Source organism: Aotus nancymaae, unplaced genomic scaffold (assembly GCF_030222135.1).
Source record: "Aotus nancymaae isolate 86718 unplaced genomic scaffold, 86718_ANA_hifiasm-v0.15.2.pri h1tg000006l, whole genome shotgun sequence".
In the NCBI taxonomy this organism is placed as follows: Eukaryota; Metazoa; Chordata; class Mammalia; order Primates; family Aotidae; genus Aotus; species Aotus nancymaae.
In genome coordinates this window covers 50,828,940-50,845,522 of record NW_026988417.1, presented here as the reverse complement: position 1 = coordinate 50,845,522, position 16,583 = coordinate 50,828,940, and the positions used below count along the sequence as shown (strand labels likewise).

The following is a 16,583-nucleotide window of genomic DNA, read 5'->3' as shown; positions in this document are numbered from 1 at the left end:
GGAGGTTGCAATGAGCCAAGATCGTGCCACTGCACTCCAGTCTGGTGACAGAGCAAGACTCCATCTCAAAAAAAAAAAAAAAAAAAAAAAAGGAAAAAAGAGTGCCTAGCTGTAGAAGACACTCATACATGAATGAATAATTAGTTTAATGAAATTCTGAGAACAAAAAGACAAAGGCAAATCTAGACACAGATTCTTGCTTAAAAACATAGATTTCTGATCTGCCACAGCTTCATCTTTGAAAGGCAGCCTCATTCCATACCCACTCCTTCCTCCCAAAAGGCCTGAGAAGCTTTGAAGTGGTTTCTGTGCCTTCTTTGCCCTTGGCCTGCCTCTGAGAGACAGAGTTCATCTGACTTTCTGCTCATTTCCTAGTGACTTTGAGTTCATATACAGCCATAAACAATAATGTGTCTTTAACTCATCAAGAATCCTTCAAGCCAGGGCACTCTGCCTCCGCTAATTATCGCCAAGTCTGGTTTAGGTCGGACAGCAACTGAGGCTCCACCCTCTATCCTTTCCATCCTCCCCCAGGTTAGGGGAAATCCTCTCTCCATTGTCAAGTCAAGGTGTGAAGTTTGATGAAACTACTCAGGGCAGAGAGGTGGTTGGAAATTGGGTGGGGGTGATACTATTTCACCAAATTAAGGCTTGGGTATAACCGAGAAGTAGGGTCAAAATTACGTCAGCCAGAGAAATATAAATCTATTAGACTACATGAGGGTCTTTAAAATGAGAAAATGTTGCAGCCATGGAGTAGAAGACCCTCTGATTCTCTCTTCCCATCTTGAGACTAGAGCATCCCCGCCATGAAAAGTCTGTGGATGCTGAGACCTGTGCTCCCCTTCTCCCTGAGGCTGGCCTACAGAATTGTGCCTGAAAGCGTATCTGAAAAGACAAAGGATGGCCTCTGCTTTCACCAGCATCAGAAATGTTACATTTTCATCAATGCACCACAATGTAGCAGTCTCTCATTGTGAGGTTATCACCTAGAGTTTCTTTTTTCTCATGACCAAGAAAATTAAGGAGCCTGGAGGCAAAGGGTGAGGTTGCAGCAAAAGTTTAATAAGTGAAAGAAGAAATTTCTTCACAGTAGAGAGGAGACCAGCAAGAGTGTTGCTGTTTTTACAGGTGACTGCAAAGGCTTTTATAAGAAACCGGTGGGGGCTGGACATCCCATTTGCATAAGGCGTGAATTTCTGGTAGCTCCATCTCATCCTTCTAGTATGCATGTGGGCCCTTAGCTTGAGTTTTACTCCATATTGCTTTGTTCCCCTTACTATGCCTGTGAAAGGGGATGGAATTTTCCATTGCAGGCTTATCTGGGAAAGTCACTTGTGCAGACTTTCTTATCTGTGCAGCCGTGGGAATGTTTAGGCAAGCCCCCCTGTGCAAATCCCCTTATCTGTGCCTGCAGCCTGATTTTTCAGGGTGTTCTTTTGTTTGAAAGAATTTAACCAAGGACCCATCCTAACTGACTGCCTGAACCGTTTCTTCCTTTCTTCTCTCTTAATATCTTCCATTGTGGACTACACCAATGTTGTAATGTTCTTGCTAAAATTGATGGAGGGAGAAAGACAAAGTTATAAGGCAATTTTTCCATGTTGCCCCACTCCCCAATTTACATGAAGGAAACAGAATCGGTGAGGTCTCCAGCCCTGTCTGAAGCAGGCATCCATTTTCCTGCCCAGGTCAATTGCTGCAATGGGAAGCATGACATCAAGTTTGTCAGATGCACCAAATTTTCAAAAGAAAAGCCAGAGAGAGAGCTGAAAATTTGTGTGAAATGCCCTAATTTTTTAAAGTTGGCAATTGTATCAAATTAGGATTATACTCCACGAAACATAACATAAAATCGAAAAGAACATGTAGCATAAATGAGATAGAAATGTTTCCTTCATTAGAGGCAGTTCCATGGCTCCACAGAGACCAGGGATTCAGGTTTCTTCCAGCTTTCTGCTCTATCATTCCTAGAGTGTGATTTTTATCTTCATGGCCCAGTATGGCTGCAGGAGCTCTAGCATCCAAGTTCCCAGCAGAAGGATAGAGGACTGGCTGGAGAAACAAGGAGATACAGGGTATGCGTCAGGTATGCTTTGAGGGAGCCGCCACAAAACACATCTGCTTACATCTTATTGGCTAGAACTTAGCCACATGGTGACCGCTAATTGCAAGGGAAGCTGGAAAATGTAGTCTCTATTTCAGAGGCACTTATTATAGAGAATAAAGGGAGAAAGGCTCTGGGGTGAGCAATTAATAGTCTGTGTCATAGTAACTATATCAGTCAGGGTTCTCCAGAGAAACAGAACCAACAGGAGGCACACAGACACGGTCTCACCATATTGCCCAGGCTGGTATTGAACTCCTGAGCTCAAGTGATCTTCCTGCCTTCACCTCCCAAAGTGTTGGGATTATGGGTGTGAGCCACTGTGCCCAGTCAGCACACAAATTATGTCACCTAGAAATCCATAATTTCATTAAAAGCCAGAAGATAGAACTAAAATTGTTTAGGGTAAATATGTGTCTTATGTTTCTTAATTCAGCAACAAATAAGTTTTGTGTAACAATCATCACATAAAAATAAAAACAATTATAATTCAGTGGATCTTTTTCCACTTTATGGGATGCAGATTTGGTTTATCTGGCTTCAGTGCTTTTCTACTCTTTGCTGCTGTTTAATTTTCACAAGTCAGTCATCTTTATTGTGATTTTGTTTTTACTGCAAAATGCACTGGAGTCATCATTTTTGAAGAAACAAAAAATAAATGGGGTGGGCCCATATCGTTGTGGCCATTTCTCTGATCTTTAGAAACATAGTTCTCTATATTTGAAACCCATCAATGCTCACAGAAGGACAATCTGATAGGCTTGCTATTTATAAGATACCTGAATTTGACTGCCATTTGAATGGATGTTTATCCATGTCAGACTTATGCTTTGGACAGCAAAACCCGTATTTTTAAGTTTTAATCATTATTTTTGAGACACAGTCCCCTTTTCTTGCCCAGCCTGGAGTGCCGTGGCATGATTACGACTCACACTAGCCTTGACCTCCCGGCTTAAGCTATCCTCCCACCTCAGCCTCCCGAGTAGCTGGGACTATAAGTATGCACCAGCATACACAGCCAATTTTTTTCTATTTTTTGTAGAGACAAGGGTGTCACTACATTGCCGAGGCTGGTCTTGAACTCCAGGGCTCAAACAATCCTCTTACCTAGGCCTCCCAAAGTGCTGGAATTACAGGCATGACAAACCCTGCCCAGCTAAAACCCCTAATTTTAATGAGAATGGCATCCATTGAAGGCATTGTTCCCAATTGCTTTATGAGATCAGTCCTGGAACAAATGCAAACAGATTTTTCCTTATGACAAATTCTGTGCTATAGCCCACAGTATTATACTGCTTTACTCTTAACATAAATTAAATGCCTATTACCTGGTAGATTGTTGTATGACACACATTAAGAACATGCATTGCATTTCTTGCTCTTCTACTCTCCTTAAGCATTCATAGGCATGCATTGTCTACTATGATGACGTATAACAAAAATCTGTAATACTCTTATTTGTGGTCATTGCTGGCTATATATTTTGCTGAGCCCAGTGCAAACAGAAAATATGGGACCTCCTGTTTAAAAAACAGGAAAAAGGCTGGGTACAGTGGCTCACACGTGTAATCCCAGCATTTTGGGAGGCCGAGATGGGTGGATCACCTGGGGTCAGGAGTTCGAGACCAGCCTGGCCAACATGGTGACACACCATCTCTATAAAAAAAATTTTTTTTTTAATAAAAAATAAATAAATAAATAACAGGAAAAAAGTGCAGTAATAGGGATAATAATAACGTAATAGGGATAATAGTGAAACAGGAGTAACTACATGAACGTAAACATTGCAAAACTAATCGTTTTGATGTCATAATTTTATATAATATAATAAACAATAATCATTCATTAATGTGATATCCTATTATATTTTTCTGGCTCACTTTTCTGCAAATTCGTCAAAGTGAAATGAAATACTTTCATCAAACAAAAGTATACATATACTTTCATTTTCAATAGATATGAAATTTATGTTATAGTTTCTTTATCAATAGATAAGACTGAAAGCGCACCACTCAGTCTTGGGAGATGTAAAATCACAAATAAATTTTGATAATTTTTCATTTCGTAAAAGATCTTCCTGCTGATTCAGCTATTAAGAGTGTTTCATAAACTGTGACAACACTGAGATACATTTCTAATTATTTTGAAATACAAATTTTAGTATTTCTAGAGTTGTTGGTTCTTGTGGAATAACGTTTCCAAATTTTTCTAAGACAACTCAGTTTTACGTAAAAGTCTGAATTTAATTTTAAGTATAAATTTATACAATAATATTCTAATGTTTCTGCAGACATAAGGAAATATTTCCTGAAACTTGTGGAGGTCTTACAAAAACTGAAATTGGCTTCATAATTTGTATATAATTCGTAAGGCCTGTTTATGTATTCTGTCACTGACTCTTCAATTACAAGAAAAAAATGCTTAATTATCTTTCTGCTAAATAATTGGATCATTCTTCCTAGGAAAATAGCATTCTTTTCTGTAGTCTGTGACAATCTTTAAACTTAATTTCTGTTTCTAAACCTTAGGTTATTTGCTTTGTGATATTGTAGTAGTTTTCACTAGACAGTCTAAATCCTTTAATAATTCTAGGTCAGGTGTGGTAGCTCACACCTGTAATCCCAGCACTTTGGGAGGCTGAGGCAGGCAGATCACCTGAGGTTGGGAGTTCAAGACCAACATGAAGAAACCCTGTCTCTACTAAAAGTACAAAATTAGCCGTGGTGGTGCATGCCTGAAATCCCAGCAACTCAGGAGGCTAAGGCAGGAGAATCGCTTGAACCTGGAAGGTGGAAGTTGCAGTGAGCTAAGATCGCGCCATTGCACTCCAGCCTGGGCAACGAGGGAAACTCCGTCTTAAAAAAAAAAAAAAAAAAAAAGAATTCTAATAACCCCCTGCTATGGTACGACAATGTTCATGTATACATTGTTATTGTGTACATGTTGTACTAATTTACTGACAAAATTAGTGGAATGAGCTCCAGTAGTTCCTGTCCCAGTACTCAGGGTGGAGAGTTACTATTTATGCAGAAGACATAGGGTTAAGCTCCGGGAAAGGACAGGCAAGCTGGTCTCCCACTGCTGGTCCTGGCAATGTCCATATGCAGAGCCCTTTCCTATCTTTGGAGCCACAGCCACTGCTGTCATGACTGTTGCTTCTGTTGCCACCACCATCAGCACTGCAACTGGGCCCAGGGACTGGCTCAGCTGCACTCTGGACTGCCCTGAATCATGTGCATGCATGCTGAGGTGCCTGCACTACCGGAGTCCTCTGCACACGTGCATGCATTCCCGGCTGGGGTGTTTCCACTGCTCATGTGCATGCTTCATTGTCTCACTGGCTTCACTTACCAAATACAAATTCAAAGATAAAATCAACAAGCATTCCAAGACAGCAACAGCAGAGGATTAAACCAAGCATGGGCCCCTTCTGAGAGTGTAACTGCACAGGATATGGTCCTATATATAGTCTGTTAAGCGTCAGAATTTGAGCTTTGTGTAGAAGAGAGGATAAGGTGGTGGGGAAATGATGGACACTGACAGATTTCCTCCGTGATCTTAACTTAAAGCAATAGGTTGTTGATAAATTTACATCATCTTCATACTGAAATGTATGCTCTTTGAGGGCAAGAATCTTGTCTTATGTAGCCCTGTATTCCCCATGGGACCTACCTCTGCGCCTTGCATATAGCAGATGTTAAGTACTTTAGGTTGAACATATAAATTGCTATTCTTCTGTTTCAGAGGGGTAACAGGGTTGGAAACAGGTGCTCCTTTTTTTTTTTTTTTTTGAGATGGAGTCTTGCTCTGTCACCCAGGCTGGAGTGCAATGGTGCGATCTTGGCTCACTGCAACCTCCGTCTCCCAGGTTAATGATTTTCCTACCTCACCCTCCCAGTAGCTGGGATTACAGGTGCCCACCACCACACCCGGCTAATTTTTGTATTTTTAGTAGAGATGGGGTTTCACCATGTTGGTCAGGCTGGTCTCAAACTCCTGACCTCATGATCGGCCTGCCTTGGCCTCCTAAAGTGCTGGCATTACAGGCGTGAGCCACTGCACCTGGCCAGGTGTTCCTTTTATATAAGGCATTAAACTGATCAAAACTGGTATAAAAACAATCTTATCTTCTTGTCTGATCCAGGAGGAGAAATATCATTAGTAAGCATTGCGTTTTCTGTATTTATTACACACATGTGTTCTGTGTAAACTTCCTGAGTTTGGTAAAGAAGAATCCTTCTGGTTTTGCATTCACTTACAGATAATCGCATGATGGATTTCATCTTTTCCCCTTTGTTTCCATGTCTGGAAAGCAAAATCATAGAAGGAAACTCCATAGACAATTTCAGATGGAAAAGAAGAAAGGATTGGAAGTACGATTTGGCCATGACAATTAGATGGAAGAGGGTGATGAAATACTTATTAACCTAATAAGCTGAAGTCCATCCTTTTCCATCTGTTACTATGGGCCACATTTTGCACTGGACATTATTTACTTTCATTGCTTATACGGACAGAATCAAAGGAGGGATAACATTACAGAGGAATGAGTTATTTCCCATTTACTGGATTACATGGTTTTTGTAGCATGAATTTTTTTTCACCTCAAAGATTTTACACAATCTACATGTCAAAAATTCATGATTGGCTGGGCACAGTGGCTTATGCCTATAATCCCAGCACTTGAGGAGGCCAAGGTGGGGGATCACTTGAGGTCAGGAGTTCAAGACTAGCCTGGCCAACATAGTGAAACCCTGTCTCTACTAAAAGTACAAAAATTAGCTGGGTGTGGTGGCACGTGCTTGTAATCTTAGTTACTCAGGAGGCTGAGGCAAAAGAATCACTTGAACCTCGGAGGCAGAGGTTGCAGTGAGCCGACATCGTGCCACTGCACTCCAGTCTGGGCAACAGAGTGAAACTCTGTCTCAAAAAAAAAAAAATTTCATGATCACTAGTCATGCTGTTAGTTAATAGCAGATCACAGGATTATAGGTCTAGATGTGAGGAAGCAAGACATCTCAAAGTGCTGATTTTTTTTTAAGTTTATGGGAAGAGCAAATATTAAAGATCTAAGTCTCTAAGCTAATCACTGTCCTCTTCATCAAACAGGTCTTAATCTTAGTATTTTGAACGGTAGGCCAGGCGCAGTGGCTCACACCTGTAATCCCAGCACTTTGAGAGGCCTAGTAGGGAAGATCACGAGGTCAGGAGTTCGAGACCAGCCTGGCCAATATGGTGAAACCCCATTTCTACTAAATATTAGCCGAGTATGGTGGTGCATGCCTGTAGTCCCAGCTACTGGGGAGGCTGAGGCAGGAGAATCGCTTGAACCGGGGAGGCAGAGGTTACAGTGAGCCGAGATTGTACCACTGTACTCGAACCTGCACAACACAGCAAGACTCTGTCTCAAAAAAACAAAACAAAACAAAACAATATTTTGAAGGGTAAACATATTTATTCCAATTCCCACAAATGCTGCGTTTCTCCAATAAAACCTGGTAAAGGCTGGGCGTGGTGGCCTGTGCCTGTAGTCCCAGCTACTCAGGAGGCTGAAGTGGGAGGATAGCTTGAGCCCAGGAGGTTGAGGCTGGTGTGAGCCGTAATCATGCCACTGCACTTCTCCTGGATGACAGAGTGAAATCCTGTCTGAAAGAAAAAAAACAAAAATCAAAAAACCTGACAAAAAGATGTGGATGAGATTGTAACAGTTTATGGATTCCTAAACATTTCTTTTGCCTGATTTCATTTTACTTCCTCCTTATCAGAATTGTTATGAGATTCTTGGTAATATAAATGCACACTGGACACATCTCACACATGTCAATATAAACTGCATTCAGTCTTTGAAAGAAAGATATTATTGCAGCTCTGCAACAGCATAAAGTAAGGCAGGGGACTAGTAACTTATGCAGATAACAGTAACAGAGTCATACATTTAATAAATATTGAGCGTCTACTATATATCAGGCACTTTACTAGTGCTGGAGATATATCTGTGAATGAGACAATAAAAAAGCAAAACCAAAAAAACTTGCCCTCATGCAGGTTACATTACATTGAGGAAACAGGCAAAATATAACGTACATAAGTGGAAAAGTACATTGTAGTTTTTTTTTCTTTTTCTTTTAGGAGATAGAGCATCAGTTTGCTATTTCTACAGAACAAACTGCCTCAAAACCAGGTGGCTCAAAAGTATTTATTATTGCTCACTAGAACAAAGGGAAAGGAAAATGGAAATATGTATGTGATACTGAGAGAGAGAGAAAGAGGGAGAGGTACAAGGGGGTTGGGGTGCAATTTTAAATAAGGGGATCACCTTACTGAGAAGGCAGATGTGGTATGCAGCCTGTAAGATGGTCCTCAGTAGTCTGAATCTCCTGGGTTTCCCTGAGTATCCTCTTCCTTTGAGTACGAGCTGGACCTACTAACTCCTTCTTAACAAAGAGAATATGGCAAAAGTGACAGGACAGAATTGTGAGATGCTCTGTGGAGAGGCCCCTCTATGGAGGCAAGGAAATGAGGGAGGCCCCAGCAAGCAGCCAATGAGGGGCCTTTTTTTTTTTTTTTTTTTTTTTTTTTTTGAGACAAGGTCTCCCTCTGTTACCCAGGCTGGAGTGCAGTGGCGCAATCTCGGTTCACTGCAACCTCTATCTTCTGGGCTCAAGAAATCCTCCCACCTCAGCCTCCCAAGTAGGTGGGACTACAGGTGCAAGCCACCACACCTGGCTAACTTTTGTATTTTTTGTAGAGATGGGGTTTTGCCATGTTGGCCAGGCTGGTCTTGAACTCCTGAGCTCAAGCAATCCACCTGCCTTGGCCTCCAAAAGTGCTGAAATTACAGGGGTGAGCCATACTAGGGTCTTTAGTTCAAGGGTCCATGGGGAACTGAATCCCGCTAAGAACCATGTGAGTGGGCTTGAAGGTGGGTCCTCCTTCAGTAGAGCTTACAGATGAGACAACAGTGCTGGGAACATCTTGACTGCAGAGAATCCTTGAGGCAGCTAAGCTAAGCTTGACCCAGCTAAGCTGTGCCTAGAGTCTTGATCCCAGAAACAATGAGGTAATAGATGTTTGTTTTTAGCTCCTAAGATTTGGAGTACTTGCTACACAGCAGTAGGTAACTAATACAGTGATGTTTGAACAAAAACTTGAAGAAGCTAAGTGAGAAAGCCATATAGCTATCTGAGAGAAGTGCATTCCAGGCAGAGGAAACAGCCAGTGCAGAGACCCTGAAGCAGGGCATGATTTTATAAGGAGCATCATCTACAGTCCAGTGAGGAGAAGAGCAGACAGGGTAACATGTGTGACTGGGGGCCACAGTGCACTGGGCCTAGTGGGTTATTAGAAGAACTTTAGTCTTACTCTGAAAGAAATTCACAGCTATGTTGCAGGGTTTGGAGACAGTAGTGGCATGATCTCATTTATGTTTGTGAAAGATCACTCTAGCTTGTGTTGAGAATTGTCTGTAAGGTATAAGGGGGAAAGCAGGGAGTTCAATTAGGAGTCGGTTACAATAATCTAGGTAAGAAATGAACGAAAAATCACGATGACAGTGGAGAGATGATAACAGAGGTAGATTCCGGACATGCTCTAAACGTAGAACCACCGATTTCTGGATTGTGAAAGAGAAGAGTCAAGGAAGACTCCACGGTTTTTGGTTTGAGTAAGTGAAAAAAACGGGAAGAATGCAGGTGGATCAGGTGTGGGGAAGAGGAAAATCAGAAATTCACCTTTAATCATGTCAAACTTAAGAACAGCCAATGCTGTTCAGGTCAAGTAGAGCTCTTAAACAGGCAACTGGATATATGAGTCTAGAGGTCAGGGTGATGTCTGGGCTGACTATATAAATTTAGGAGTTGCCAGCATATAAATAGTATTTAAAATTATGAGACTGGATGAGATCACTAAGTAGTGATAAAGGGACCCAGGACTGAGAATGTGAATTGGGGCAATTCAACATTCAGACATCAGGAAACAGAGAAGAGATCAGCAGAGGAACCTGGGAAGGAACAGCCAGGGAGGCAGGAGGAAGACCCACAGTGTAGTGTCTTAGAACCAATTAAAGAATGCATCTCAAATGAGGTAACCAACTGCTACTATGCTGGGATGAACGCTGAGAAACAACTGTGGGGTTTAGCAGCGTGGTTGCTGGAGACCTTTTCAAGAGCAGTTTAGTAAAGTTCTGAGAGCTAAAATAAAAATAAAAAAAGTAACTATAGTGGGTTTAACAGTGGGAGGGAAAGGACTGATGTTAGTAAAAATAGACTAATCTTTCTAGGAGCTTTGCTACCAAGGAACCAGTGAAATCAGGTGGTATCTGGTGAGGGAAATGGAGTAAGGTTTGGGATGCCAAGGCAGGTGGATCACTTGAGGTCAGGAGTTCGAGACCAGCCTGGCCAACATGGTGAAATCCTGTCTCTACTAATAATACAAAAACTAGCCGGGCTTGGTGGCACGTGCCTGTTATCTCAGTTACTTCAGCTGAGGCGGGAGAATTGCTTGAATCTGGGGGCAGAGGTTGCAGTGAACCGAAATCATACTACTGCACTCCAGCCTGGGCAACAGAGTGAGACTGTCTCAAATAAATAAAATAAAAAGATATTTGGGCCAAGGCACGGTGGCTCAAACCTGTAATCCCAGCTCTTTGGGAGGTCGAGTTGGGCGTACCACCTGAGGTCAGGAGTTTGAGACCAGCCTGACCAACGCGGAGAAACCCCGTCTCTACTAAAAATACAAAATTAGCTGGGTGTGATGGTGCATGCCTGTAATCCCAGCTACTCGGGAGGCTGAGGTAGGAGAATCGCTTGAACTTGGGAGGTGGAGGTTGCAGTGAGCCGAGATCGTGCCATTGCACTCCAACCTGGGCAACAAGAACAAAACTCTGTCTTAGGAAAAAAAAAAAAATTGGGCCAGGCACAGTGGCTCATGCCTGTAATCCCAGCACTTTGGGAGGCCAAGGCAGCCTGATTGCTTGAGCCCAAAAATTCAAGACCAGCCCGGGCAAGATGGTGAAACCCTGTCTCTACAAAAAATACAAAAATTAGCTGGGCATGGTGGTGCGCACCTGTAATCCCAGCTACTCAGGAGGGTGAAGCAGGAGGATCACCTGAACCCACAGAGGCCAAAGCTGCCGTTAGGCGTGATCATGCCACTGCACTCCAGCCTGGGCGACAGAAGGGGACCCTGTCTCAGAAAAAGAGAGGTTTATCTTCTGATGGGAAAGTAGGAATGTTGAGAAGAGGGCAAAAAATTGACAATAGAGGGAAGCCTGGTCAACAAGGTGAAAAACCGTCTCTGGCCAACAAGGTGAAAGGGAATCCAATCCAGCACTCAAGAGGGCCAAGTTTTGCATAGAAATTCAAAGTTAGTTTACGGTTTCAGGAAAAAAGATGTAAATGGCAGAAATGAACAGTAAATATTACTGGTGTCTTATCTAGTAGTCTCTTCAAGTTATCTTCATCTTTCATTGTCTTTGAGGTATCTTCCAACTCTGTAAATTGCAGACAACTGATAGAAATGCAAATAATTCTTTTCTATAGACATACAAGTGAATTCTGCCCAGTGGAGGCACAGTTGATTCCCGCCCCCCATTATGGAGGCCAGTTGTGCATCTATTAAGCAAATGCATTTTGACATGGCACATATCTATATATATATATCTTTTTAAGATTATTTTTTGGACTTGGTTCAACATCTTACTGGTTCCTTTATTAGTGAGTTAAATAAAATCTTTGGCACTTGTTCATTTTTTTTTTTTTTTTTTTTTGAGACGGAGTTTCGCTCGTTACCCAGGCTGGAGTGCAATGGCGCGATCTCGGCTCACCGCAACCTCCGCCTCCTGGGTTCAGGCAATTCTCCTGCCTCAGCCTCCCGAGTAGCTGGGATTACAGGCACGCGCCACCATGCCCAGCTAATTTTTTGTGTTAATAGAGGCGGGGTTTCACCATGTTGACCAGGATGGTCTCGATCTCTTGACCTCGTGATCCACCCGCCTCGGCCTCCCAAAGTGCTGGGATTACAGGCTTGAGCCACCGTGCCCGGCCTTCATTTTATATTTATATGAGAATCATGATTTTACATTTTTTTTTTTTAAAGAGGCCAGGTGCAGTGCCTGGAATCCCAGCACTTTGTGAAACTGAGATGGGAGGATCGTTTGAGGCAAGGAGTTCAAGCTCAGCCTGGACAACATAAGACCTTGACTCTACCAAAAAAAAAAAGGATCCTTCAACAATAGTAACCAGAGGGAAGGTAATGCACACAGACACAGATGCGTAGGTGGGTGGAAGTGGTGGTCCCAACCAGCGCAAGTTCTTTCCAATAGCTTCCATTTTCTGAGAAAAGAAAATATGTACAATAGGAGAGTGGTAAATGGACTAGAGAATTTTAATATGACTGCAGCATTAAAAGCCACCTGAGGCCAGGTGCGGTGGCTCACGCCTGTAATCCCAGCACTATGGTTGGTCGAGGCGGGCAGATCCCCTGAGGTGAGGAGTTTGAGACCAGCCTGGCCAACAAGAGGAAAACCCGTCTCTACTAAAAATACCTAAATTAGCCAGGCCTAGTTGTAAGGTTGGCTGAGAGAAAGGAGAATAGACCCAAAGTCAGGCAAGCAAGTTTTATTAACCTGCGGGCTGCTTCTGCGGCTTCCTAACAATCAGAGCAGGCAGCCCAGAGTTTACAAAACGAGGGGTATATATGGGGTGAGAGGGGCATAAGGGAGTTTCAGGACTGAAGTAATTTGTCCGCTGATAACCACAGAGAGAGTTTGTCAACTTGTAACAGACCTACAATACATCATCCTGTGACTTTTGTGGCGGCAGTTTTAAAAGAGAGAAACCAGGACTTTTTACAGATAAGTGTCAAACAGGAGTTTACTAGTATGGATAACACACATTTGTTTTCCCTGTCCTCCCTCGAGCTGCTGGGATGGCTGTAATCAGGCTTTGCTTAATTGTAGCACGTCTGGCAGCCTTGACATGGCGCCTCGGTAGGGGTTCAGGAATGCAGCAGCAGAGCAATCAGAATGAGGGAAGGGGTCGTCAGCTTGTGCGGAGGCAGTTTTCTAAGGCAGCTTGTTCCGAACAGTAGTGACACTGGCCTGTAATCCCAGCTACTTAGGAGGCTGAGGCAGGAGAATCGCTTGAACCGGGAACCCGGGAGGCAGAGGTTGCAGTGAGCCGGGATCGCACCACTGCACTCTCTAGCCTGGGCAACAAAAAAAAAAAAAAAAAAGAGGAAAGAAAGGAAACGGAGGGAGGGAGGGAGGGAAAGAAAGGAAAGAAAGGAAGAAAGAAGCCACTTGAAGTTAGCGGTCATGAATTTAAAGTGAGCTGTTAATGGATTGAATTTCTCCAGGTACGGTTCAACTGCATAGGTGCACACACAAAGAAGGGTGGGCTGAATTTAACCAGGATTGTGGCTTTGCTAAGTGAGTAGGCAAAAGCAATGTAAGGAGGCAATAGAATTGGGGATATATATATATATAAAGGACTGATTATAATGATTTACTAGGAATTTAATCCAGGCAAGGAGGTAGGAGAAGACTCATGAGAAATGAATGACAGTGGAAATGTGATGAGATCAATAGACTGGCGATCCCAGTAGAGTTGAGAGATCGTTGGAGTTGCAGTACTAGAACGATGAGCTGGAAAGGCAGGTGTTATTCAGAAAGGAAGAAAACAATGCTATTTCTGTTTGGGGTCAGCATTCTAGCATCTGAACAGACATTCTATTGTTTGAGGGTCACTTACCTGCTAACCACCACACTCCCCTTTTTGTGTAGGAGGACAGGTGTTTTGCATGGTGTGCTTATATCTCCCTTCTAGTCTCTCTCAATGTGATGATTCCATGCAGTCAAGTCTTTTTTTTTTTTTTCCAAGAATAAACAAAATCTGCAGACAGGCAAGGCAGCATGATGAGCAGGGTCTCCGTGGAAGGTTGTGCAGTTTGTACACTGCACAAAGGAAACCAGGCTGAGGGAGCAAGTGGGGCTGAGATCCATCCGAGCTCTGCACAGAGCTGTGGCCCCATCACCAGCTGACTTTTTTGGTCCACAGAAGCTCATGCCCTGCCACCATGGGCCTGTTCCTCAGGTCATGCCTTTCCTACTTCCCAGAAAGGTGCTGTGTAGGCCAGGGAGCTCTGATAAAGACTGTATATGCACCATGAGGTTTTAGACAGAGGGCTGGACTTGAGGGAGACGTGCCCTTTTGTTGAGAAATTCCTTGTGGACTTGTATCCTCAAATTGCTTCAAGTGTTCAGTCTTTTTGAAGGAAGAGACCCGATATTATGCTTCTCAATTATATGCATAGGGTAGCTCTTGATACCTACCAAATACAGTTTCATTTGGATAATTAGGTTTTGCTTTTCCCAAAACCAGTAGTTGGCTTTCTAGGAGATCACTGCTATTTGAGAAAAACGATGAGGGGTGATTGGCCTCTCTACTGTTTCTTGTCTATTTATCAGGAAAACCTTAGGTTAGACTAATATATTTATGAACAACCAATTGAATATTTTTTTTCCCCTGATAAGTAATGTCAAAGAGCAGAAATTGCTGAGATAGGTTACAGGGGTAAAGAAATTCGACTTGCTCATTTACTGTGTAAAGTTTTCGTTAATGTATCAGCTCATTTTGAGAGATCTCATTTATCAATGGTTTTTGAGTTTTGGGGCACCTTCTGCAAATGTTGCAGTTTCCTTAAACCAAATTATCTATTAAACTACATACAAAAATATCTTCAAAGTCTTTTTTTTTTTTTTGTAGGAATTCTGGCAATAACTACTCATTGAAGTAAAAATCTATTACAGAGCACAGCTTCGTAGAGACAAAATAACCCATGCTTACAGTAAGCAAATGTTAGTGTGCAGGATGAACTTCAACAAAAACAAAGGCTATTTTTTATAGTCAAAAACAAAGGCACACTTTTATAGTCAGTAGTTAATCCAGGGAAGGCAGCTAATGAGGTAGTTCAGTGTTATTTCCCTTGACTTACTGGTAGAAAATGAAAATTATTAAACTAAGCCAACAAGAAAATCATGTATGCCCACTTCTAAGCTATTTCTGGGTCCTTGTGAAGAATCTGTAAACTCCCTGATGCTCTCCCTTTAGGCACATAGAGTATTTTCACCAACACAGACAGCAGTGCTGATTCTGACGCTGCAAGCACAGCACAGTTCTCAATTACTTCCCACTGATGACGCTTTCACCAAAGGCCATGCGACTCTGTTCTGAACCCCTTTCAGGACATCATTATTTCCTCTTTTATCTTTGCCTAGAAATGTAATGTTTGGGCAAAGAAGGAAGAGGGGAAGTAAGAAGCAGGGATGAGTGGGAGAGAGACAGCAGGAAAGAGGGGTGGGAAACTGGACGCTGCAGCTTTCTCACAACCCCTGACAGGGCGTGTCGTGGGGGATGCTCATTATTTTACTTAAGAGTACAGTGAGATTCCAGAACATCAGCCACATCTCTAGTCTAACCTGGGCATAAAATTGCCTGCTAAAATAAAATACATTTTTCCCCAAATAATTTATTAAAAATTAATATGATATTTGTGTGGAAATTAAGACCAAACTGCAATATGTTTTCCATTTCCAATGTACAAAGAGTTTTGTACCTGAGAATGGCAAATTCTAAATAATAAGTAAAATAAATATGGAATTTATTTAAATGGACTGAGCCACAGATTAATCTTAATTAAGTGGTGTTTGGTTGATGGGAGAGAAAATGCTCCATTGGAATTGTTGTAAGAACTTTCAAATGTGCTTGACTTGCATGTATTTAAAGACATAATAAAGGCCGGGTGTGGTGGCTCATGCCTGGAATCCCAGTACTTTGGGAGGCTGAGGCGAGTGGATCGCCTGAGGTCAGGAGTTAGAGACCAGCCTGGCCAGCATGATGAAAACCCATCTCTACTAAAAATACAAAATTAGCTGGGCGTTGGGCGTGGTGGCTAACGCCTGTAGTCCCAGCTACTCAGGAGGCTGAGGCAGAATTGCTTGAGCCCAGGAGGCAGAGGTTGCAGTGGGTCAAGATTGCACCACTGAAATCCAGCCTGGAAGACAGAGTGAGACTCCATCTCAAAAAAAAAAAAAAGATATATTAAAAAGAGGCTGGGCATGGTGGCTCATGCCTGCAATCCTAGTACTTTAGGAGGCTGAGGCAGGCGGATCATCTGAGGTCAGGAGTTCATGACCAGCCTGGCCAACATGGTGAAACCCCGTCTCTACTAAAAATGTAAAAATTACCCAGGCATGGTGGCACATGCCTGGAATCCCAACTACTTGGGAGGCTGAGACAGGAGAATAGCTGGAACCCAGGAGGCGGAGATTGCAGTGAGCCAGGATCGCGCCATTTTACTCCAGCCTGGGAGATACAGTGAGACTGCATCTCAAAAAAAAAAAAAAAAAAAAAAAAAAGAAAAGAAATAAAAGAATCTTAGTTTAACAGTTTCAGGTTACAGCTCCAGGGATGGGGGT

The 16,583-nt window shown here is 42.6% G+C and overlaps 1 long non-coding RNA gene across 1 annotated transcript; it reads right to left on the bottom strand.

Moving 5' to 3' along the window:
• Positions 1-1,044: 1,044 nt before the first annotated feature.
• Positions 1,045-13,325, bottom strand: LOC135270838 (uncharacterized). Its single transcript, XR_010338996.1, has 2 exons — positions 7,603-13,325; positions 1,045-2,055 (listed from the first exon to the last, which is right to left on the bottom strand). It is a non-coding gene; the product is annotated as an uncharacterized LOC135270838 (long non-coding RNA).
• Between the last annotated feature and the right edge of the window lie 3,258 nt (positions 13,326-16,583).